The sequence below is a fragment of the Tamandua tetradactyla genome, chromosome 17 (assembly GCF_023851605.1).
Source record: "Tamandua tetradactyla isolate mTamTet1 chromosome 17, mTamTet1.pri, whole genome shotgun sequence".
Lineage (NCBI taxonomy): Eukaryota > Metazoa > Chordata > Mammalia > Pilosa > Myrmecophagidae > Tamandua > Tamandua tetradactyla.
The window spans coordinates 63,985,337-64,009,452 of record NC_135343.1 but is presented as its reverse complement, the minus strand read 5'-3'; the positions used below and the strand labels follow the sequence as shown (position 1 = coordinate 64,009,452).

The following is a 24,116-nucleotide window of genomic DNA, read 5'->3' as shown; positions in this document are numbered from 1 at the left end:
GCCTGTTACCAGCATGTCTTAGTTTGCAAGCTTCCAGAATGAGATACACCAGACCTGGAGTAGATTTTAAAAAGTGGAATTTAAGAAGTTACAATTCTACAGTTCTAAACCTATAAAAATGACCAAATTAAAGCTTCCATGGAAAGATACCTTAGTTCAAGGAAGGCTGATCAGTCAGAAACATCTCTGTCAGCTGGGTAGTCACATGGCTGATATCTGCTGGTCCCTGGTTCCTGGGCTGCATTGCTTTTAGACTCTGTCCTTGTGGTTGCTAATGAATTTGTTTCTCCTGGGATGGCTTTCATCTCTTGGATTTCCTTTGCTCTCCCTAGGTTCTGGTTTGCTTAACATCTCATGGTGACATCTGCTAGCCTTCAAGCATCTCCAAATATCCATTTGTCTGTTCTCCAAGTGTCAGCATCTCTGTTAGTCTTGGGTTGTTGGCTCATAGGCTTTGGCCATTTCTGACTCCCTCCAAAATGTTTCCTCTATTAAAGGACTCCAGTAAAATAATCAAGACCCAACTGAAATGGGAGGAGTCACATCTCCATCTAATCAACAGGTGACACCTACATTTGCCACATCTATGCAGTGATAACCTAATGAAACGATTCCAACCTGCAATATAGAATCAGGATTAATAGAACTGGCTGCTCCCACAAGATTGGGTCAGGATTAAAACATGGCTTTTCTGGGGTCCATAATACTTTCAGACTGACACACAGCAGAATCCAGGACAGTTCCCTAACTGCTAAGCACCTTAGCATCCACAGGGCTTCTGGCCTCCTTAGACTCTTGGCAGTTCATCAAAACTGATTTCTCTCTCAGCATCAACACACTCCAGGCTGAAGAGGGGCAGATTACTTCTGTCAGTAGTAGAATTACTTTCCCTCCATTACAATTCACTGTTGAATACAACCTCCTCCTCTGTGTGGTTTATCAGTGAGTCTCTTATGAAATAGATGTTCCTCCTACACACAGCCCTAGAAATACCTACTCCTCTATCTTCCTGGGAGATTGCCTCTTGATTTTTTTTCAAGGAGGTTTTTTAGGATCAAGGGGATATTTAGGGGGTCTGATCTCTTTAATCCCTTCTTGTCATGGCAGCTGTGGGATAACGCAGTAAGTACCTCTCTTTGATTTCCTATTGCTCTTGTAACAACTCTCACAAACATTAGAAATGTCTCATTTACAGCTCTGCAAAACATTAGAGTAAAATGGATCTCACTCAGCTAAAATCTTGGTGTGGCAGTGTCTCCTTGTGGAAGCTTCAAGGAAGAATCTGTTTCTTGACCTTTCCAGCTTGTAGAGACCTCCTAATACCCTGGCCAGTGCCCCCCCTTCAATGATCTTCATAGTAATCAATACTTCATCTCCCATACCCTGCTTCTGTTGTCACATGTTTCTGTGACCACATTCCTGACAAGTTGTTTCCCTTTAAGGGCTGTTATGGTTTCACAGGGGCACTCAGATAATCAAGGGTAATTCCCCATCTCAGCATCCAAGTACTTCATGATATTTTCAAAGTCCTTACATTGTCAGGACCATTGTCAGTACGTTCTATAGAGATGGCTGCACGTGACTGAAGCAAGCAAAACCCATGCAGCCCTGACTTGTTTGAGATGAATCAATGTTACATTTTCTTATTTTAGTTCTTTCTGAATCTCCTTTTCTTCCACCATTCCCTGCCATTTTCTCCCTATCAAAGGTTTTCAAGATATAATCCCGGCCACTTCAGTTTCAAATTTCCACCATGGGCTCTGGATTGCCTCCTGTCCTCCCTCCCTACTGGACCCTCTTTCCCCCCAGGCCTTTCTGCTCATCATTTTCTTTGTAATTCTTTGTACTCCTGCCTCAGTTTCTTTGCTCTGTTCTGTCATTTTCTAAAAAGAAAAGAAAGCAAAACCAAAAGATGAAATGTCATTTCTCTCATCCACACTTCTTCTAATGACCTTTCACTAATTCTCTAAACCTACGTAGCCACTGTAATGTTTTAGAGCTTTTATGAACCCTTAAAATGTCATGTTCTTTTAATCCATTCTTGTGGGGATATACCAATTGTGGTTGGACCTTTTGGTCAAGATATTTCATTTGAGATGTGACCCACTCCATTCAAGGTGGGTCTTAATCCTTCATTGGAGTCATTTATGAGAAGGTAAAATGCAGGTGTGCCAGTTTGAGTCTGTCATGGATCCCAGAAAATCCATGTCCTTTAATACTCATTCAATATTTTTTGATGGGAGTTTTGTTTTATTTTATTCCTATGGTGATGTGCCCCCACCTATCCAAGTTGGGTTGCTTACTGGAGCCCTTTAAGAGGGAACCACTTTGGAAAAACCTATAGAACCCACACAGCCAGAGACCTTTGGAGATGAAGAAGGAAAACCCCTCCAGGGGACCTTCATGAAACAGCATTTCGATGCAGCACAAGTGCCTCTTTCTTCTCAGTCTAATACATCTTCAATTTTTATCAAAATATAACTACATCCTCCAACCTCAGAGTGCTCTTGTTTCTAGCTAACATTGCTGTCGCAATACTGTCTTGAACACACAGCACCATCATGCTTTTCCATTTACCCCTCCTCACAGTGAATTCAGCCATGGATTTTTCTTTTTATTAATTAACAGAAAAAAAGAAATTAACCCAACATTTAGAAATCATACCAATCTACATATGCAATCAGTAATTCTTAACATCATCACATAGATGCATGATCATCGTTTCTTAGTACATTTGCATTGGTTTAGAAGAACTAGCAACACAACCGAAAAAGATATAGAATGTTAATATAGAGAAAAAAATAAAAGTAATAATAGTAAAAATAAAACAAAACAAAACAAAACAAAAACCTATAGCTCGGACGCAGCTTCATTCAGTGTTTTTAACATGATTACTTTACAATTAGGTATTATTGTGATGTCCAGTTTTGAGTTTTTGTATCTAGTCCTGTTGCACAATCTGTATCTCATCAGCTTCAATTACCCATTATCTTACCCTGTTTCTAACTCCTGCTGGACTCTGTTACAATGACATATTCCAAGTTTATTCTCGAATGTCGATTCACATCATTGGGACCATACAGTATTTGTCTTTTAGTTTTTGGCTAGACTCACTCAGCATAATGTTCTCTAGGTCCATCCATACTATTACATGCTTCATAAGTTTATCCAGTCTTAAAGCTGCATAATATTCCATCGTATGTATATACCACAGTTTGTTTAGCCACTCGTCTGTTGATGGACATTTTGGCTGTTTCCATCTCTTTGCAATTGTAAATAACGCTGCTATAAACATTGGTGTGCAAATGTCCGTTTGAGTTTTTGCCCTTAATTCCTTTGAGTAGATTCCCAGCAGTGGTATTGCTGGGTCGTATGGCAATTCTATATTCAGCTTTTTGAGGAACCGCCAAACTGCCTTCCACAGTGGTTGCACCATTTGACATTCCCACCAACAGTGGATAAGTGTGCCTCTTTCTCCGCATCCTCTCCAGCACTTGTCATTTTCTGTTTTGTTGATAATGGCCATTCTGGTGGGTGTGAAATGATATCTCATTGTGATTTTGATTTGCATTTCTCTAATGGCCAGGGACATTGAGCATCTCTTCATGTGCCTTTTGGCCATTTGTATTTCCTCTTCTGAGAGGTGTCTATTCAAGTCTTTTTCCCATTTTGTAATTGGGTTGGCTGTCTTTTTGTTGTTGAGTTGGACAATCTCTTTATAAATTCTGGATACTAGACCTTTATCTGATATGTTGTTTCCAAATATTGTCTCCCATTGTGTAGGCTGTCTTTCTACTTTCTTGATGAAGTTCCTTGATGCACAAAAGTGTTTAATTTTGAGGAGTTAACATCTATTTATTTCCTTCTTCAGTGCTCTTGCTTTAAGTTTAAGGTCCATAAATCTACATCCAATTGTAAGATTCGTAAGATATCTCCCAACATTTTCCTCTAACTGTTTTATGGTCTTAGACCTAATGTTTAGATCTTTGATCCATTTTGAGTTAACTTTTGTGTAGGGTGTGAGATATGGGTCTTCTTTCATTCTTTTGCATATGGATATCCAGTTCTCTAGGCACCATTTATTGAAGAGACTGTTCTGTCCCAGGTGAGTTGGCTTGACTGCCTTATCAAAGATCAAATGTCCATAGATGAGAGGGTCTATATCTGAGCACTCTATTCGATTCCATTGGTCGATATATCTATCTTTATGCCAATACCATGCTGTTTTGACCGCTGTGACTTCATAATATGCCTTAAAGTCAGGCAGTGCAAGACCTCCAGCTTCGTTTTTTTTTCCTATAGAGGTTTTTAGCAATTTGGGGCACCCTGCCCTTCCAGATAAATTTGCTTATTGGTTTTTCTATTTCTGAAAAATAAGTTGTTTGGATTTTGATTGGGATTGCATTGAATCTGTAAATCAATTTAGGTAGGATTGACATCTTAACTATATTTAGTCTTCCAATCCATGAACACGGTATGCCCTTCCATCTATTTAGGTCTTCTGTGATTTCTTTTAGCAGTTTTCTGTAGTTTTCTTTATATAGGTTTTTTGTCTCTTTAGTTAAATTTATTCCTAGGTATTTTTTTTTTTTAGTTGCAAATGTAAATGGGATTCGTTTCTTGATTTCCCCCTCCGCTTGTTCATTGCTAGTGTATAGAAATGCTACAGATTTTTGAATGTTGATCTTTTAACCTACTGCTTTGCTGTACTCATTTATTAGCTCTAGTAATTTTGCTGTGGATTTTTCCGGGTTTTCTACGTACAGTATCATATCATCTGCAAACAGTGATAGTTTTACTTCTTCCTTTCCAATTTTGATGCCTTGTATTTCTTTTTCTTGTCTAATTGCTCTGGCTAGAACCACTAACACAATGTTGAATAATAGTGGTGATAGTGGACATCCTTGTCTTGTTCCTGATCTTAGGGGGAAAGTTTTCCATTTTTCCCCATTGAGGATGATATTAGCTGTGGGTTTTTCATATATTCCCTATACCATTTTAAGGAATTTCCCTTGTATTCCTATCTTTCGAAGTGTTTTCAACAGGAAAGGATGTTGAATCTTGTCAAATGCCTTCTCTGCATCAATTGAGATGATCATGTGATTTTTATGGTTTGATTTGTTGATATGGTGTATTACATTAATTGATTTTCTTATGTTGAACCATCCTTGCATACCTGGGATGCATCCTACTTGGTCATGATCTATAATTCTTTTAATGTGTTGTTGGATACGATTTGCTAGAATTTTATTGAGGATTTTTGCATCTATATTCATTAGAGAGATTGGCCTGTAGTTTTCTTTTTTTGTAATATCTTTGCCTGGTTTTGGTATGAGGGTGATGTCAGCTTCATAGAATGAATTAGGTAGTTTTCCCTCTGCTTCGATTTTTTTGAAGAGCTTGAGGAGAGTTGGTACTAATTCTTTCTGGAATGTTTGATAGAATTCACATGTGAAGCCGTCTGGTCCTGGACTTTTCTTTTTAGGAAGCTTTTGAATGACTAATTCAATTTCTTTACTTGTGATTGGTTTGTTGAGGTCATCTATGTCTTCTTGAGTCAAAGTTGGTTGTTCATGTCTTTCCAGGAACCCGTCCATTTCATCTAAATTGTTGTATTTATTTGCGTAAAGTTGTTCAGAGTATCCTGTTATTACCTCCTTTATTTCTGTGAGGTCAGTAGTTATGTCTCCTCTTCCATTTCTGATCTTATTTATTTGCATCCTCTCTCTTCTTCTTTTTGTCAATCTTGATAAGGGCCCATCAATCTTATTGATTTTCTCATAGAACCAACTTCTGGTCTTATTGATTTTCTCTATTGTTTTCATGTTTTCAATTTCATTTATTTCTGCTCTAATCTTTGTTATTTCTTTCCTTTTGCTTGCTTTGGAATTAGTTTGCTGTTCTTTCTCCAGTTCTTCCAAGTGGACAGTTAATTGCTGAATTTTGCCTTTTCTTCTTTTCTGATAAAGGCATTTAGGGCAATAAATTTCCCTCTTAGCACTGCCTTTGTTGCATCCCATAAATTTTGATATGTTGTGTTTTCATTTTCATTCACCTCGAGGTATTTAGTAATTTCTCTTGCAATTTCTTCTTTGACCCACTCGTTTTTTAAGAGTGTGTTGTTGGGCCTCCATGTATTTGTGAATTTTCTCTCACTCCACCTATTATTGATTTCCAACTTCATTCCTTTATGATCCGAGAAAGTGTTGTGTATGATTTCAATCTTTTTAAATTTGTTAAGACTTGGTTTGTGACCCAGCATATGGTCTATCTTTGAGAATGATCCATGAGCACTTGAGAAAACGGTGTATCCTGCTGTTGTGGGATGTAATGTCCTATAGATGTCTGTTAAGTCAAGCTCATTTATAGTAATATTCAGATTCTCTATTTCTTTATTGATCCTCTGCCTAGATGTTCTGTCCATTGATGAGAGTGGTGAATTGAAATCTCCAACTATTATGGTATATGTGTCTATTTCCCTTTTCAGTGTTTGCAGTGTATTCCTCACGTATTTTGGGGCATTCTGGTTCGGTGCATAAATATTTATGATTGTTATGTCTTCTTGTTTAATTGTTCGTTTTATTAGTAGATAGTGTCCTTCTTTGTCTCTTTTAACTGTTTTACATTTGAAGTCTAATTTGTTGGATATTAGTATAGCCACTCCTGCTCTTTTCTGGTTGTTATTTGCATGAAATATCTTTTCCCAACCTTTCACTTTCAACCTATGTTTATCTTTGGTTCTAAGATGTGTTTCCTGTAGACAGCATATAGAAGGATCCTCTTTTTTTAATCCATCGTGCCAATCTATGTCTTTTGATTGGGGAATTCAGCCCACTAACGTTTAGTGTTATTACTGTTTGGATAATATTTTCCTCTAACATTTTGCCTTTAGTATTATATATATCATATCTGATTTTCCTTCTTTCTACACTCTTCTCCATACCTCTCTCTTCTGTCTTTTCATATCTGACTCTAGTGCTCCCTTTAGTATTTCTTGCAAAGCTGGTCTCTTGGTCACAAATTCTCTCAGTGACTTTTTGTCTGAGAATGTTTTAATTTCTCCCTCATTTTTGAAGGATAATTTTGCTGGATATAGGAGTCTTGGTTGGCAGGTTTTCTCTTTTAGTAATTTAAATATATCATCCCACTGTCTTCTAGGTTTCATGGTTTCTGCTGAGAAATTTACACATAGTCTTATTGGGTTTCCCTTGTATGTGATGGATTGTTTTTCTCTTGCTGCTTTCAAGATCCTCTCTTTCTCTTTGTCCTCTGACATTCTAACTAGTAAGTGTCTTGGAGAACGCCTATTTGGGTCTAATCTCTTTGGGGTGCGCTGCACTTCTTGGATCTGTAATTTTAGGTCTTTCATAAGAGTTGGGAAATTTTCAGTGATAATTTATTCCATTAGTTTTTCTCCTCCTTTCCCCTTCTCTTCTCCTTCTGGGACACCCACAACACGTATATTTGTGTGGTTCATATTGTCCTTGAGTTCCCTGATACCCTGTTCAAATTTTTCCTTTCTTTTCCTGATATTTTCTCTTTCTTTTTGGAATTCAGATGTTCCATCCTCCAAATCACTAATTCTATCTTCTGTCTCTTTAAATCTATCATTGCAGGTATCCATTGTTTTTTCCATCTTTTCTACTTTATCCTTCACTTCCATAAATTCTGCGATTTGTTTTTTCAGTTTTTCTATTTCTTCTTTTTGTTCAGCCCCTGTCTTCTTCATGTCCTCCCTCAATTTATCGATTTCATTTTTGAAGAGGTTTTCCATTTCTGTTCATATATTCAGCATTTGTTGTCTCAGCTCTTCTATCTCATTTGAACTATTGGTTTGTTCCTTTGACTGGGCCATATTCTAAATCTTCTGAGCGTGGACCGTTATCTTCTGCTGCTGGCGTCTGGGCATTTAGTCCGATTTCCCTGGGTGTCGGACCCAACAATGTTGTAAGATTTTTCTGTGAAATCTCTGGGTTCTGTTTTTCTTATCCTGCTCATTAGGTGGCACTCGTGGCACACGTTTGTCTCACGTGTTTGGAAGGGATCCCCCCGGTCACCCTTCTCCGCAGCCTGGGGATTTCTGATCCAATTCTCTCAGTTGGTTCAGGGAGCCGCGTGTGGTGGGGGCGTCAGCCGCCACGGCTTGAGGGGACACTGTGGTTCCTTTATTAATTCCCCTATTGGTGTTTGGCTGGACGCAGTCGCTGCCACTGTCAGAAATTCCCTCCTCTCCCTGGAGGGGTGTCGGTCGCCGGCCGCAGTGGATCCGGGGAATTCGTCACCAGATCAGGAAGCTGCCCACGGTTGTGGGGCGATGGTCGCAGGCCGCTGCGGCCTGGGGAATTTACCTCTGGACCAGGAAGCCACCCGTCGGGGAGGGCCACCACGGCTTGGGTAGCCCTCTGACCCGAGACTCATAGTCGGTCCAGGAAGCCGCCCGCAAAAGAGGGGCGCCAGACGCCGCATCTTGGGAAACTTGTCTCTCCGAGACTCTCAGCCCGCTCAGGAAGGAGGGAGGGAGGATCTCCGGCCGCCACAGCAGCCACTGCTCAGGGAGTCACATGCCATTCGGGGATCTCACCGCAGCCGATTCTCGCAGTCAGACTAGCCAGTCCAGACTGGGTTACGCTGTGTGTCCATTCCCTGCCGTGGCCCTGGGAGCTGTTCTGAACTGTTTCTGTTCACCTAGTAGTTGCTCTGGAGGAGGAAATAAGACGCACGTACCTTACTAAGCCGCCATCTTGGCCCTGCCTCCCTCAGCCATGGATTTTTAATTTCTACATCTAAAAGTCATGTTTTAGTCATTCATCAGTTTGTCAATACTTTTTATTAGGATAACTATGATGATTATTAATACCTATGATATGTTTTTGGGTACCTTTTTAATCCTCATATAAACCCAATGCAATGAATTTTATTGCAATCCCCAATGTTGCTGGGAACTGCTTGTGTGTTGTAGAGTTGGCTTGTAAATACCCAGCCACTGACTGGTGAGACAGGCTACAAAAACCAAGTCCTTAGATTTTGCTAAAATGCAGATTCACAAATCCCAATTCTTGGAATTTGTGACTCTTTGTATGGTAGCTAAAGAGTCATATTTTCAAAGGTTCCCACCTGATTTTGATACACACCTCATCTGGGGAACAGTGACAGTTCTTACAGATGGTGTGTCCTTCTGTCATTTACACTTTGTGGATGAATTCATTCTTACCAAAGTTAACTTTTTTCTTCATGCCATTCTGAAAAGTGCTGTTTATATCAGTTTATTAAGAGTGCTGTCCAGCTGAGCATCTGTCTCAGTTTTTAAAATGTTTTCTTAAAGTGTCACTAATCCCTGCCTTTAAAAAACCATGTGAGATTTTAAGATATTTTATTTGTTAATGTTTTCCTCTCAGCCTCTGATACAATTAGTTCATGAATCCCAGTGTGGTTAGGAGATCAGTCTATCAAAGCTGCAGTTCAGTCTGAGAGAGACCTGTGAGAACCTTCTTCCACCCCTGGCCCTTTCCCTTTCCACTGTGGGGCAGCTGGATCCTCCTGGTTGGTGCATCTGTCCCTGCAACCTCTTGGCACCCTACCCAGTTGTGCTTTGCTCTGTGCTGTGCACTCCTCGGTGCACAAAGTGGCCAGGTGCACTCAGTGGCTGCGTTGTTAATGTTAGAAATTGCCAGTTACTTATTTGAAGAATATTTGTTGAAGAAAGGCTCGAGAGTCCCACTGTACATCTTTGCAAATAATAGAGGACAGTTTTGTCATTTTATACAGTGATTCATATGTCAACTTGGCCAGGTGATGATGCTCAGTTGTCTGGTTAAGCAAGGACTGGCCTATCTGTTTCTGAGGATGTTATATGGATTTAAATCATGAGCAAGTTAGTTGCATCCATGTCTGCAGTTGGCTGAGAAGAGTGTCTTCTGCAATGAGCGATGCTTATTTTAATCACTGAAAACTTTTGAAGGAGAGAAACTCCCGTTCCACTTCAAACAGCCATCCTTTCCTGGAGAATCTCTGAGGACCTTCAATGGAGCTGTCAGCTGACACCCTGCCTGCAGATTTTGGACTCTAACATCTATATAGTTGGGATATACTTTTATAAATCTCATATTTAGAAGTATCTTCTGTTGGTTCTGTTTCTCTAGAGAACCTTGGCTAATACATAAGCAAGGCCATGTTTCCCCTTAAACTTGTAGGTGAGAATATTTTGCATGGCTCTGTTTTCTTTTCTGCCATTGGCTTCCCAGGAATCTATGATATTTTCTGACTTCCATGTCACATGGTGACTTTCTTCTGTCTTTCCATCTGAGTTAAATTTCCTCTTCTTAGGAGGCTACCAATCATATTAGGTAAAGGCTCTCCATAGTCCTTTTTTGACCTTACCTTATTCAACATCTTCAGGAATCTTATTTCCACATCTGATTGCATTCAGGGGATTTGGCTTTAGGACTTGAACATATGTTTTTGTAGCATACAATTAAGTCCAGAACACTGGGTTAGTAGAAAATGCTGGAAATTACAAATTAGTCTGTGGTCAATATTTGAGGGTTATAGAGACAGAGCACTGCTGCCATAGAAGAAATAGGGAATAGTGGAAAGACTCTTGCTAAGGTGGTTTTCTCATCTTGTGCATGGTGAGTGCACAAGTCATTCTTTGTTCAAGAAATCAGTGACTCTTTATTTTTTAGTTTGTAATAGTTTCCTCTTTCCCAAGAAATCATTTTTGGCAGCAGTAAGATAAACAAAATTGAAAGTGCATCCTTCACAAACTACTAACTTCTGATTATTTTCTCAACCGGTACAGAATAATAGATGTGTGACATCAAAAAAGTTGGCTGATATTCACTGTGTGCATGATATTGATCTCATGAAAGCAATAATGCATGAATCTGTTAAACAACATAAGTATCCAATTCAGTATAAGTATTGATTTTAAGAGCACTAGTCCCCAAAACAATTTACCATGTGTAGCTAATGAAGGTGAATTTATGTACCACTATGAATTGTGAGCTTTCATTTACATAGATAAAGGTTCTTATAAATTAATTTTGCTCATTACGATTCTCTGTTTTCCTGAGTGGAAAAACAAAATGATAGCTTTTTTGGTTTGTTCCATTAGTAGAAGAATAATTTTGAAGATAATTAAATAATGCCATTTTTATATCAGTAACCTCATGTTTCAAATAGAAAATCAATTTATTTGTATGATTATTTATTTTTTCTCATGCAATTTTTTGACACCTTGAAAAGGTTTGGAGATTCATTCTGTTGGTGGTGAAATATCTGCTTTACAGTTGACTATTGTTAACTAAGTTAAAGTCCTCAATCTTTTTGTGAAGTTGACAAAACTTTGGTAAAGCAAAACTATTGGGGCAAAAATCATTTTATCCCCATGACCACGTGGCCATGAATACATTTAGGAAATTGTTGTGGGAGAAAGAGCACAGAAATCATATCATCTCACATAAGGAGCCAAATGTTAAACATCTCATCTTCACCATAAATGTAGTGCAAAGAATATTTCTTGTATCTGGATTTAGGTTCCATCTTTTAATGTGTGGTCCATTTTTATCTATATCTGTTTTCTATTGCTTCATAATCAATTACTGGGCAGCAACATATTAGCTCAGAGTTCTGTAGATCCTAAGTCCTTACATAGGTGGTCAGTTATTCTCTTGGGTTTTTGCAAGGCAAAAATTAAGTGTCTGTCGGGCTATGTTCTTTCCAGAATTTGGTGCCCCCTTCCAATCCCAGATAGTTGTCACTGCATAATCTGTTCATTGCAATTATAAACTTGATGTCCCTCTTTCTTTGCTAGCTCAGCTCTAAGAAGCTGCCCTTAGTCCTTGTCATTGCCCCCTCCATTCCAGATTCAGCTTCAGAGAATCTTCCACTCCTTGGATGCCTCTCATATTTTGAATCTTTCAGGCATCACACTCTCTGACCTCTCCATTCAGAACAAGCACTTATTGATAAGCTCAGGCTCTCTCTGCTAATCTTCCTAAGTAAATGAATTTCTTTTATCCGAACAACCCCTCCAAACAGAATATAAATTAGTGTTGGATTGAAGAGCTAAGAGAGGTATGTATATATCAGCAGCACAGAAATTTTAATACCATTGTAGAATTCTATATAGTATATTACCCTACTCTATTATTTACCAAATAACAATTGACTCAAATTATATCTTTGGTGCTAGGTTGTGTTTGGAGAATTTCACTGTCAAAAAGCATCATGCTGCAGTAAGAAAAAGTGACATTCTGAAGCACATGAAAAGATGCATGAGCTTTGAGTACATAATGCTGAGTGAAATTAGCTAACACAGTAAAATACATACTGTATGATTCCACATTTATGACCAGCGAATAGGTATAATGAGAGGCTTATAATACAGAACATAGGGGACTGAGAGGTATGTAGAAGTTAGAGATGGGTGAACCATTAGGTAATGGGGTTGAACTCCAATGTAAGAATAGATAGGAGCAAAGGTGATTCTCTAGTGGGTCTATAAGTAATATTACCATATTGAAGATGAACAAGATTGAAACAGGTTGTATAGACCTACATGTCACACTGATTCACACTAGAAATATGAATTAGCTCTTGCAAGAATTACTTCAAAGATTTGATTCTTGTATAAGTGTGTTTAAATCTGGGGTAGAGGGGGAAACCTGTTATTGCATGCTGTGAAGTTCTAAAGGAAACCATCAGCACTACCACAGCAACAGCAGATGTAAACAATGAGGTGAGGGAGAAGAGTTAAGAGGAGGTTTAGATTTCTTACTTGGCAAGGGTATGTTTATTAGTTTTCTTTCTCATGGGAACAATGAAATTATCTAAAGAGAATGTTGGTTGACTGTGGACTTTGGGCTCTACATGAGGTCTGGTGAATGTAGGTGGCTGAAGGATGCAGTGACTGAGAATTAGATTGACAAATGATGGTGTATATTTCTGAGTGATGGCTGTGCTGCTACAATAAGGAACAAAGTCGTGAAGCATTCAATAGTGTAAATGAACACGTGAGACATTTGGTGAGGCAAAATAAGATAGAAACAAAAGAACAGCAATGGTATGGTCACCTTTAGAAAAGGTTTATAAGACTGTAAGCTTTGGAGCATCTGCATTATGTCCAGAGTGTTGATATTATTTCTGGAGTTTGAGGTTATACATATATATATACATATATATAATTTGATATTTAGAGATAAGAATGAAGCCAATCAGGTTGGGGTTAAAATAATTCAGAACACAGGAGTAAGGAAGACAGGGTCTATATTTTAGAACCATGCATTCTCTTTGAGATCAAAGGAAAAAAAATATTTATTTGGTTTGGAACTGAAATTTTCTGTCGCACATAATTTAACTCAATCTACCTGTATATCTCATTTCAACAATTGAAACACAGGGAGCACAGAATCAGAAAGCAGTCCTTTAATCCTGTGCAGATTATTGTAAAGCCTGTATACATCCTAGCGTATACTAAACAGATAATCCAAAAGTATTGGTAAAATCCCTTGAGGAAGGTAGAAAGAAATAGAATGAAACTATTGAACCTTACCATCAGGGAATCCTGTGATACTGTATCAAACATTAGGGACACTCAAATCGATTAGCCATTCTCTCTTGATCCTGAGGCTTACTCTTGTGAAGCTTATGTAGGTGGTGGAGAAGCTTAGACTACCTACAGTCATGCCTAAGAGCTACATCTGGAGAGTAAGAAGGGGCCTCGGTCTCTCTAAGCCCAATTCTATAAGTGAAATCACTGACCTCCCCTACATGGGACAAGACATCCAGGTCTGTCTTTAAACAGAGAGAGTTTAAAAACTGTTGAGAGGTTACTCTGGAGGTTGCTCTTACGCAAGCTTCAGTTAGACCTTGCTACCTATCATAACCTGCCAAACACCATCCAGGACCTTTCCAGCCAATCCAAAAGAACACCCAGGGCAATAGATAAGATTCTACAAGTGTTCCATGCACTAGAGTAACTTTCCAGAAACTTCAACCTCCAGATGGGTCCCTGGTCCAGATAAGTCCTGAAACCTAGAGGGCCCAGCCTTTACAGAACATCAGATAGCTCCATCTTCCTAGCCCATATTAGTGATAGACCTTTCCAGTATGAAAAATTTAGAATGTCCATAATCCAAATACCTGTAAAGAGAGGAATGGAAAGATCAAAGGTGATGGTGGAGTTATACAGTGAAGATTGGATTGAACAAATGAATATGAATGCTGAGTCCTTAAATTGATATGTTTTTTAGTCTCCAGTATCTTAGCACAGCTAGAAGTGAAAGCCTAAAATTGTGGAATTGTAACCCATGTCAAACTCTGAAATATGTTCTACAACTAATTGTGGTGTTGTGCTTTGAAATTTATTGCTTCTTTGTATGTGTATTTTTTCTTCACAAAAAAAGCAGGGGAAAAAGTGGATGTAATGATAAAAAATATTTAAGTCTTTTAGCTTCCTATTTTCTGGAGCAGCTAGAAGGAGTAATCTGAGAGGATTGTATTAAAACTTATGGGATCTGTCTTGTAACTACTTGTTGAAGAGTGATTTGAAAATTATCACTTTTTAATTTATGCATATATATGTTACACTATACCATAAAAAGTTAATAAAAAAGAGTATATGTATATTAACTTCATGGAAAAGCAGAAAAAATAAACCATGGGGGATGAGGGCAAACGTAAAGAAAGTACTGGCACCTTCAAAACCAATGCATGTGGGGGACCAAGAATACGGGGGACCTTTGACTTAGTAGGAATGTCTTCCTGGTGATTTGGGTCTATGCCACTCCATTCCAGAATACCTGGAAATGGCACCCCAACCTAATATAATGGGTTCATAAGGAGACAATCTATGGAAAAATAAGTGTATTGTTAATTAGAGCTGAAACAATGCATGCTGAAGGACGCTCCGCATTAAGGGAAACTTCTTGGGGGCAGAAGGGTGGTTGCTTTGCAGTAAAAGTGGAAATTGTTAACATTGCTAAACTGTCCCAATTCTTTATCTCTTCCTCTGACTCTGTCCATGAAATGGACCTGGATGCACCTTGCCCCACTTGTCCTGTATTAACAACTTTGCTGCAAGGGAGAGCTGTCAGAGAAACAGGAAAGGAGAGGCTGCAGAAATGTCCTGTCTTTATTGTCTGTCTCTCCCAGATAAATGAAAGATTAAGAGGTCAGGGGTCCTGTTTCATTTATTCATAATCAAATGTCCTAGGCCTATAAATGTTCATATTGTTATTGTATAATTCTGCAATTTTTTTTTTGGTATGAGTAAATAAAGAACCTATTCGGAGCCTTTGGGAGCTGGACCTATTTTACCTATTACCACTAAGGGGGGTGGTTGCCCCTTAGGCTGTGAACCTCTTATGATTTGAGAAACTTGTGGACCTAATGGGCAGTGCCAAGGGTAACTTGTAAGTATCTGGTGACTCATTTTCAGAGACATTATTTGGGTTGAGAGCAGTATCAGAGGTCTGGTTTTGGACATATTGAGGTGACTTTGAGATGTCAAAGTGGAACGTTGAATACATATTTAAAATTCAATATAAGCTGAGATAAATGCATAATTTGTGCACTACATCTTCATTCTACCCCACGATATGAATATATTCCACATAGTTCATGACACCATATTTAAAAAGTTCAATTAATTTCAGATACTTTGCACTGACTGACACATATATTCTATTACAAAATTAATTTAAGTAATACAGGGTGATTGCAAGTAGTCTGAAGCATTAAGGAGATAATAAAATATTTTAAATTTCATAATTTCACTAAAGTTTCTTGAAAATTATACTGTTCAGTTGATTTCTGGGACGTTTGCAGGACTCCAATTACATTTCCTGTGATAATGTTATTTTTGCAACACTTTTTTTCCATTATCTGTCTTTACAGCTCTCTGCACAACACGTTTCCATTTATACCCTGTGCTGATTTGCATAGACTCCTGGGGACTCGACTGCTGCACAGACTCTATTAATGGGGATTCCCTGGAGACAGAGCCTGAGTGCACCAGATTTTGAGCAAGATGCTGTCACAGTCCCAACTCCTCATCTTCCTGGGTCTCTGGGTCTCAGGTGAGAGCTTCAGGAGAGCAATGTCTTTATAAAGCTGGAGAGATGGTTTTCCCATGAAGAGTGTACAGACTATTCCATCTCAAACAGATCTGATTATATATGATTAATGAGGAAACCTACATTTGGGTATATATTTTATATATTTATGATTTATTGTATGATCTTGTTCTTTTCTGTCTGCAGGTGCCAGTGGGGACATTGTGATGACCCAGTCTCCAGCCTCTGTGGCTGTGACTCCAGGGGAGATGGTCACCATGAGCTGCAAGACCAGCCAGACTATTTTGGGTAGCTCCAGCAAGAAGGACCGCTTAAACTGGTACCAGCAGAAACCAGGACAGTCTCCCAAACTTCTCATCTACTATGCGTCCACACGGGCATCTGGGGTCCCTGAACGATTCAGTGGCAGTGGGTCTGGGACAGATTTCTCTCTCAGAATCAGCGGAGCTCAGGCTGAAGACGTGGCCACTTATTACTGCCAGCAAACTTACAGCTCTCCTCCCACAGTGCTTCAGCCTCGAACACAAACCTCCTCTCCCAGCTGTTGGGCACTGAGTCCTGCAGCAGCAGCTGCTCCCCCTCCTCCTGCCTCTTCATATTGAAACTTTCTGTCTAGTAGTTAGTCTTCCTGTCCTACTTTTTCTGTCAATGAACTCTGTCTTTCCTTCAAACCTTCCTTGTCCTTGTTACTGAAGCAGTTATACTCTACCTCCTTTCTAACTGCCCTTTTCCTTCACTCTTTCTCTTTCCTTTACTCATTCCTTGAAAGGCAATTCTGTAGTTCTAACCACTTGGTTTGGAAAATCTTTCCTTGGAGGTACTGAGGCTGCCTGGAGTCTGTAAGGGCAGAGAAACAGGAGGAAGGAGAAAAGAAGCTGCCATGTTAGGAGTCTCCTGAGGGGGAAATATAAGGGAGAATTCCCAGTACATTAGTATTTAGAATAGTTAGGGTCTGAATGTGCCATGTTTTCTGTGTATTCCCTGCAGTTCAAGTTGTTCTTCTCTGCTCTTCCTGGTGTGAAGGTGGTGAGGTTGAGGGAGTCGGTGTGAAAGGGGCATGAAGGAGTGAGGCTGGCATTTTGGTCAAGAGATGGGAAACAGTCTTTGTCAACAATGAGACATTGTTTTCATATGTGACAGCACTAGGTTCTCACCAAGTTTTCTTTTCCCTGGGTATGTATTTCACTCTAACATATTTACGCTTTCATTAAAGCTAGAATGTTTTACATCATTGCATTAAACAATTGATTATTCTATTTTAGTGTTATATTTCTGAGTGAATTTGTTATAGTTAAGGCTTTTCTTCATTGATTTCTTTTTTCACTTTTAATTTATTAAATAAATTCTAATTGAGAGTCTATTATATGTCAAATATACTTCTGGGTATTTGCTTTATAATAATGACAATAAGCAATTAAGAAAATAAGCCTGTCTCTCAAGGTTTAAGTTTGAAGGGGTAGCTGATATTGATGAAAGAAAGTCAGGAAATGCAAAATTTGATGTAAAATATGCATGTTTGGGGTCAATAAGGAAGTACCTTCTCTGTCTGTGTGTGTCTGTGTGTTTTGCTTAGTGCAGTGGAAATGTGTCTGTGTGTGCATGCGTGCATCCATGTGTTTTTGTATCCTTTAAGTCAGGGTCACATTGCATTCTTTTTCCACATGAGTATCCCTTTATTGCAGCATGATTTGTTGATTTTTTTGTTAGCTTTTTTGTTTGTATTGGAAAGTGCATGGGCTGGGTATCAAATCTGGGCCTTCCACACAGTAAGTGAGAATTCTACCATTGAGCTACAATTGCACCCCAGGTTACATAGGGTTTTTTATTATTTATTTTTAGTTTTTAATTTCATTTTTTATTTACAAAAACAAACAATATACTTAGAACCACAAAGAATGGATACTTTAGTTAGTTTAACCATAGGCAAATTTAAATAAAGTGTCACACTTAAAGGAGGTTTTTAAGCAGCCAGATGGCATGACCAAATTTTCCTTTCAAAAAGATCACTCTGGTTTTAGTGAAGTGAACTTATTTTTTAAAAAGAATGTCAAGAATATATGTTAGAAAACCAGTTAGGAAGCTATTTCATGAATCCAGGAGAGAGATGTTGGTGGCTTGGTCTAAAGCCATGGCAGTGGAGTTAGGAAGAAGTGGATGTGATGGGGAATATGTGGTTGTAAGATTGACAGGAGGTGGATGTGAGTGCTGAGGTAAAGAGTGTTGTCGAGGATGACTCCACTGATTCTGGCTTAGACAACAGGATGTGTGCTGCTCCTTCTCTAGGGTGGTTTTGGGTGGGGTTGGCTTGTGTGGAGGTGTAAAGATCATGAGATAGGTTCCAGAGATACTGAAGTAGAAGTGCCATAGAGACACACAGAATGTTGAATTTAGAACTCAGAAGAGAAGTTTGAATTGACGATATAAATAAATTAGAACAAAGTATAACTGTTTTATCAACTAACATGATTATTGATAGAATTAAACCTTTCCTAGATTGTTTGCTTTTATTTTTTAATTTATACAGCAAATGTTAACTGACCAAATTCTCTGTCAAACCAGTGCCATTTTAGAATATTATTTTTCATATGTGTCAATATGTGTGAAATTCTATGTATTCTAAATATATATTAAATATTTAAAGTTTAATTTTAAAATATCTCAAGGAAAATTCCATAAAACACATGCATCTACACACCTGATTAACAACAACCTAGTTGCACCAAGATCTCACAATGCCCTGACACATTCCTGCACCACATCCTAATGAAATTCACTCCCCCCTTACCAACCACAACCCTTCTTTTGTGATTTTTCTGAATCTCATAATAATCCCTTCCTTGACTCACATTTTGAAATTCCACATACACATCACAAAACTATATAGTTTGGCTCGTTATGGAATTTTATACAAATGGAATCATCCTATGCACATTATTTTGTTGCTAGCATTTTTCATTCAATATTTATAGAACTTTTATTCTGTTGTATGCATCTACAATTTATTCACTTCCATTGCTGAATAGAAGTTCACTGTGTGAATCCACCAAAATTTATCAAATCAACTCTTTTTTTAAACTATTTTCTTCACACACCATACATTCCATGGCCTTGAGTGTCCTTTTGATGAGACCACTATGGACTCCAGGTCTGTTACCTGCACCTGTGTCTCCACTCCCTCTGCACACCTGCACTCTGCCCCTACCTGTGGTTCTCCTGAGTGCCACCCATGCCTGGAGGATTCCTTCCTGTTGCCCAGAGACTGCAGACCACCTCTGGCCTGTGCAATCCAGAGACCTTCCCTGCCATTTAGAGGATTGAAAGGACACCTTCTCCAAGAAGGTCTAAAAGCCAGTCTTGGGGAGGGTCCCTCACTTCCCTATGTTTCTCTTAGGGATATATCCTCTGCTCAGATGCCATGTGATGTTCTCTCACATCTCAAAGTTGCTTCTCTGTCATAGTTTAACAATTCTTTATATTAAACTTCCCTTTACCAAACACTTGAGTCTCTTCCAGGATTTACTAGGCTTTGTTTGAGACCCAGTGCTTCAAATATTTTGAGTGTGGTAGTGAGTTTATTTTATCTGTGGAACATTCTGTCTGGTAGGAGCTTACTTGTGCTTTTCAGAAGTGGAACATAGACATGAAATTACTATTTGTAAAATATATGGATATCTTTAAACCATGTTTTATTATGGATCTCAAGCTCAATAGCCTGCAAGTCAGCGAAAACATTTTGAGAGTCTTCAGTGTTTTGAAATGTGTTCATGCTTGTTTGCTGTCTCTGCCCAAATATTTTTTTATTTTTATTTTTTTAGCATGGACAGGCACTGGGAATCAAACCCAGGTCCCTCATACAGTAGGCGAGAACTCTGCCTACTGAGCCACTGTGGTCTGCCATTTGATCATTTTTTTATGTGGTTCCATGTGTGCCATGAAATGAATGTGTAAATCTGTTCATATTTTCATAACTTTTCTGCTGTTTTTCAGATTTTCTGATTTTTATTAAATTTTACTGGTTGTTTTTCAAAGCTGAAATTGGGGATCAGTTAAACGACCTTTACCATTCTGTATTTATGCCTTTTCTCTCTACAATTGTTCATGTTTTGCTCTCTGCCTATTAAAGTTTGGTTATTAGATGGGTAAACTAATGTTGCTACATTTTCATGGTGAATTGAAACATCTATCACCATGAAGTAAAGCGTTGTCCCCAGTAATGATTTTTGTTTTAAATCATATGCATTTTTGATATTATTATAACCATCCTATTTTTTTAGTTAATGCTGTAATTTTATGAATATAGAGTTTATGTAAATAATTTATATTTGTATATACAATTGTGTGTATATTATTTATATAAATAAAAATAAATTATAATTATATCATAATTATATGTAAATAAATAAATTTTTACATATAATTTTTCATTCTTTTACTTCCAACCTTTCTTTAGCTTTACAATTCCTTAATGTGTTCCCTTTTAATGACTAAGATTCTAGTTATGTGTGACTCAAAATGTGATGAACTTCACATTTTAGTTGAAGAAGAAATGATGCCTTCTTTTTTAGGGCATTATGTATAATGTGTTTTAATTCTTTTAATGGTTATTGAATAAATTCAATCACACATAACAATATTAGTGACTAAAATCAATTAAAATCTTTGCAGTGGTTTGAAACTGATGTGAACCACAGAAAAGTGACTCTTTAATCCTGATTCAATATGGTTTGGTGGGGTCTTTAGACTAAGTTGTGTCCATGGAGATGTGACCCAGCCACTGTGGGTGGGGCCTTGTGAACAGGTGGTTTCCTTGAGGAGGTGTCTCCACCCATTACAGGCAGGGCTTCTTACTGGAGTGCTTAAAGAGAGAACCATTTTTGAAAAAGCTTCAGAGCTGATGCAGGTGAGAGAGTTGTCAGAGTCAACAGGAGACACAGATATTTCTAGATGGAGAAAGAAAATGCCTCCAGGGAGGCCATTTGAAATGAGGTGCTAAAGGATCAGCAGATTCCAGCCACACCTGACAGAGGTGTGCTGGACCCATCAGCCATTCTTGAGTCAAGATATCTTTCTCTGGATGCCTTTGTTTGTACATTTTTATACCTTTAGAATGTAAATTTACAAATTAATGAATTGCCTTTTTAAGAGCTATTCCATTTCTGGTATACTGCATTCTGGCAGTATTTAACAATTGAATACAATCTTCAACTGTCCTTATGGCTAAAGCAATATCCTTAGATTAGATATTCAGAATTTTACTGAAATTCTGTTTATTTCTCAAATTTTGACAGTTATTTTAAGTACATTACTTTTACTTCAACTTTCACTAAATATCAGTGTTGCTGTTTATGTAATTAATGTGCATTTTTATTACCCATATTTATTACTTTCCGCTTATCTTTGTTCCTGAACGTGCCACAGTAGAGATATTCTATCAGCATAAAGATCCTTTGGAAATTCCTTGGAAAGTTGCTGATGGTAATGATGCTTTCATTGGTAGTCAAGAAATCTCCTGAGATAGCCTTTATTCTTGAGGGATAGTTTTACATTTAGAATTCTAGACATGTAGATATTTTCTTCCAACTCTGAAGATAGCATATTGTCTTTTGAATTCATTGGGGTTACTGAAAAAGACAGCTCTCTTAGTATGTTTTGAATGGTATGTGAGTGTTCTTTGGGTGAAAAGACCCAAATGCAGGTTGCCAGCCAGCTGCTGTTTCACATTTCTCCTGAACTAATCCCTTGAGAAGCATTTGAATTTCTAGTCTGGTAATATTTCTGCTTACACATTTAATTTCTTCCTATCCACGTTTTGTTTAACCTTGTAGGTCATTAAAAAAACCATTTCTGGTCCCTCTGTCCTGTCTCCAATTCTGCTTCTGTCTCTCCAGGGTGTCCTGCTGAAGCTCAAAGAGGGTAGGGCCCACAGGTGTCACCCTCTGAGTGGCTGAACTGCTGTGCAAGGCTCCCAGACCCCATGCACTTGAGAGCAGCCCTTACCATGCTGACAGGATGCGGTGCTCAACCAAGACCAGCCCCACAGCCTTGGTGTCTCACCTTTCTTCAGTAGGGTTGAAACTCCTTTATGGGTCTTCAGCAGAGCCCACACAAGGTCCTCAGGTCACTAGCATTTTCGCATGAGATCCTTGACCACTGAGCATCAAGGATTGGACCCTTTAAACCCATGAAGTAGGGGAGGCAAGTGACCACACTGCAGACAGCAGCAATATAAGGGTCTCAGTTCTTAGTGGACATTTGTCCAAGTGGTGCCCTGTTCCCCCGGCAGGAATATTCCCCTCTATAAGGGCTCTGGCAAGTGCAAAATTACCCTGACCCAGGGATGATGTGAAACCCCTGGAGAAATTCTGGGAGACACAGCTCAGACAGGACAGTCAACATAGTCCCCAGTCTCATTGCCATCTGCAGGCATTGGGGTTATGTGTCAGACATAGCCAAAGGCAGGGCCAGGAGGACTTGCTCTGGGTGGTCTAAGGCCAATGGATCTAGGATCTACTCCTCCTTTGCATCCTCTATATTTTTTCAGAACTAAGTCCAATTAATTTATACTAAATTTGCAATGGTCTCACCCATCCTTTGCTCCATTTCTGGGAGCTCCCTCTTGCCGTACAGAGGGAGATAGCCAAATTTTCAGTGTCCAGGGAGCTGTATTCTGCTTCTCTACAGAATATTGGCTTTTTAATGGATCCACACCTTGGGGATGGTACCTAAGTAACCCCAAAATACACCGAGGGCAGGAGTGCAAGGCAGCACCAATGCACACCAGCCAGTAATGAAGCCTCCCAAATGGTGCTGGCCACTGGGACAGCTGATAATTAAGCCAAGAGCATCTGAATGCATTCCCACCTGGGTTTGTTAATCAGCATCAAATCACCCTGCTTCCCAGGCCAGTTGTTTTGAATGATATGTGGAAGTTCTTTGGGTGATAATGAAGAAGCACAATTAGGTAGCCAGACTTGAGTGCAGAAAAGGACAGCTGTTTTGACTTAAAGAACATGGAGCAGGAAAGGGGAGAACAAAGGTGGTCAGGAATCCAAGCTTACCTAAACTTGGTCCCTATGGGGGTGGGGGTAACAGTCATGAGAGAGCTGTGGATTCTCACTTTTATCTTGCTGCTTTTATTGTGTCTCAGAGAGGGAAGTAAGGCTTTAACCACAGATATGGAGATTACAAGTTTCAGACTATACAGAACAACAATGGATGTGGCCAAGGCGACCCCTTTTGGAGAAACTGAATGCAGATTCTGATCATCCAAAGCCTGGGCAGTTACAGGTCTTCTCATAATTATAAGGCTTGAGATGGCAAAGGGCTGTCTAGAAAAGGAGCAGCAGGGGCCATTCAGAGAAGCTGAGGGCAGCTCTTACCACCCAGTCCATATGGAGCTGCAGGCTGAGAACCAGGGTACAAGGAAGGCAGGGCTAGTGGGGTGGTCACTCAACAAGAGTGCTTATCCCTAGGCAAAGATAATGGGCTACCAAATATAACTTATTTATGCCACTTTAAAGAATCGCTGCACTGAAGGTATCTGTGGTTTTATGTATGACTGTGTTTTCCTCTTTGTCTTCGATATTCTGCAGTTTTCTGAGATGGGTCTCATTATGGACTACAATTGACTATTGACTACTTTGGCTTTGGTTTGATGGCACTTGAGTTTGTGAATTCGTTTCTTCCACTAGTTCTGGGTAATTCTCAATCATTATTTGTTCAAATATACATGTTAAAACACTGAATGAAGCTGCATCTGAGCTATAGGTTTTTTTTTTGTCTGTTTGTATCTTTTTTTTCTTTTTCCTTTTCTTTTTTTTACTATTATTATTTTTTCTCTATATTAGCATTCTATATCTTTTTCTGTTGTTTTGCTAGTTCTTTTCCTAAATCGATACAAATGTACTAAGAAATGATGATCATGCATCTATGTGATGATGTTAAGAATTACTGATTCCATATGTAGAATGGAATGATTTCTAAATGTTGTTTTAATTTCTTTTTTTTCTTTAATTAATAAAAAATATATACATGTGCCCA

At 38.7% G+C, this 24,116-nt stretch overlaps 1 pseudogene across 1 annotated transcript in view; it reads left to right on the top strand.

Annotated features, from left to right (window-relative positions):
* The window catches only part of LOC143661187 (immunoglobulin kappa variable 4-1 pseudogene), a 75,750-nt pseudogene extending 59,072 nt beyond the window's left edge, over nt 1-16,678 (top strand). Inside the window, exon 2 of the transcript XR_013164430.1 lies at nt 16,263-16,678. The product of XR_013164430.1 is annotated as an immunoglobulin kappa variable 4-1 pseudogene (transcript). The remainder of the gene's footprint in view (nt 1-16,262) is intronic.
* The last annotated feature ends 7,438 nt before the right edge of the window (nt 16,679-24,116 follow it).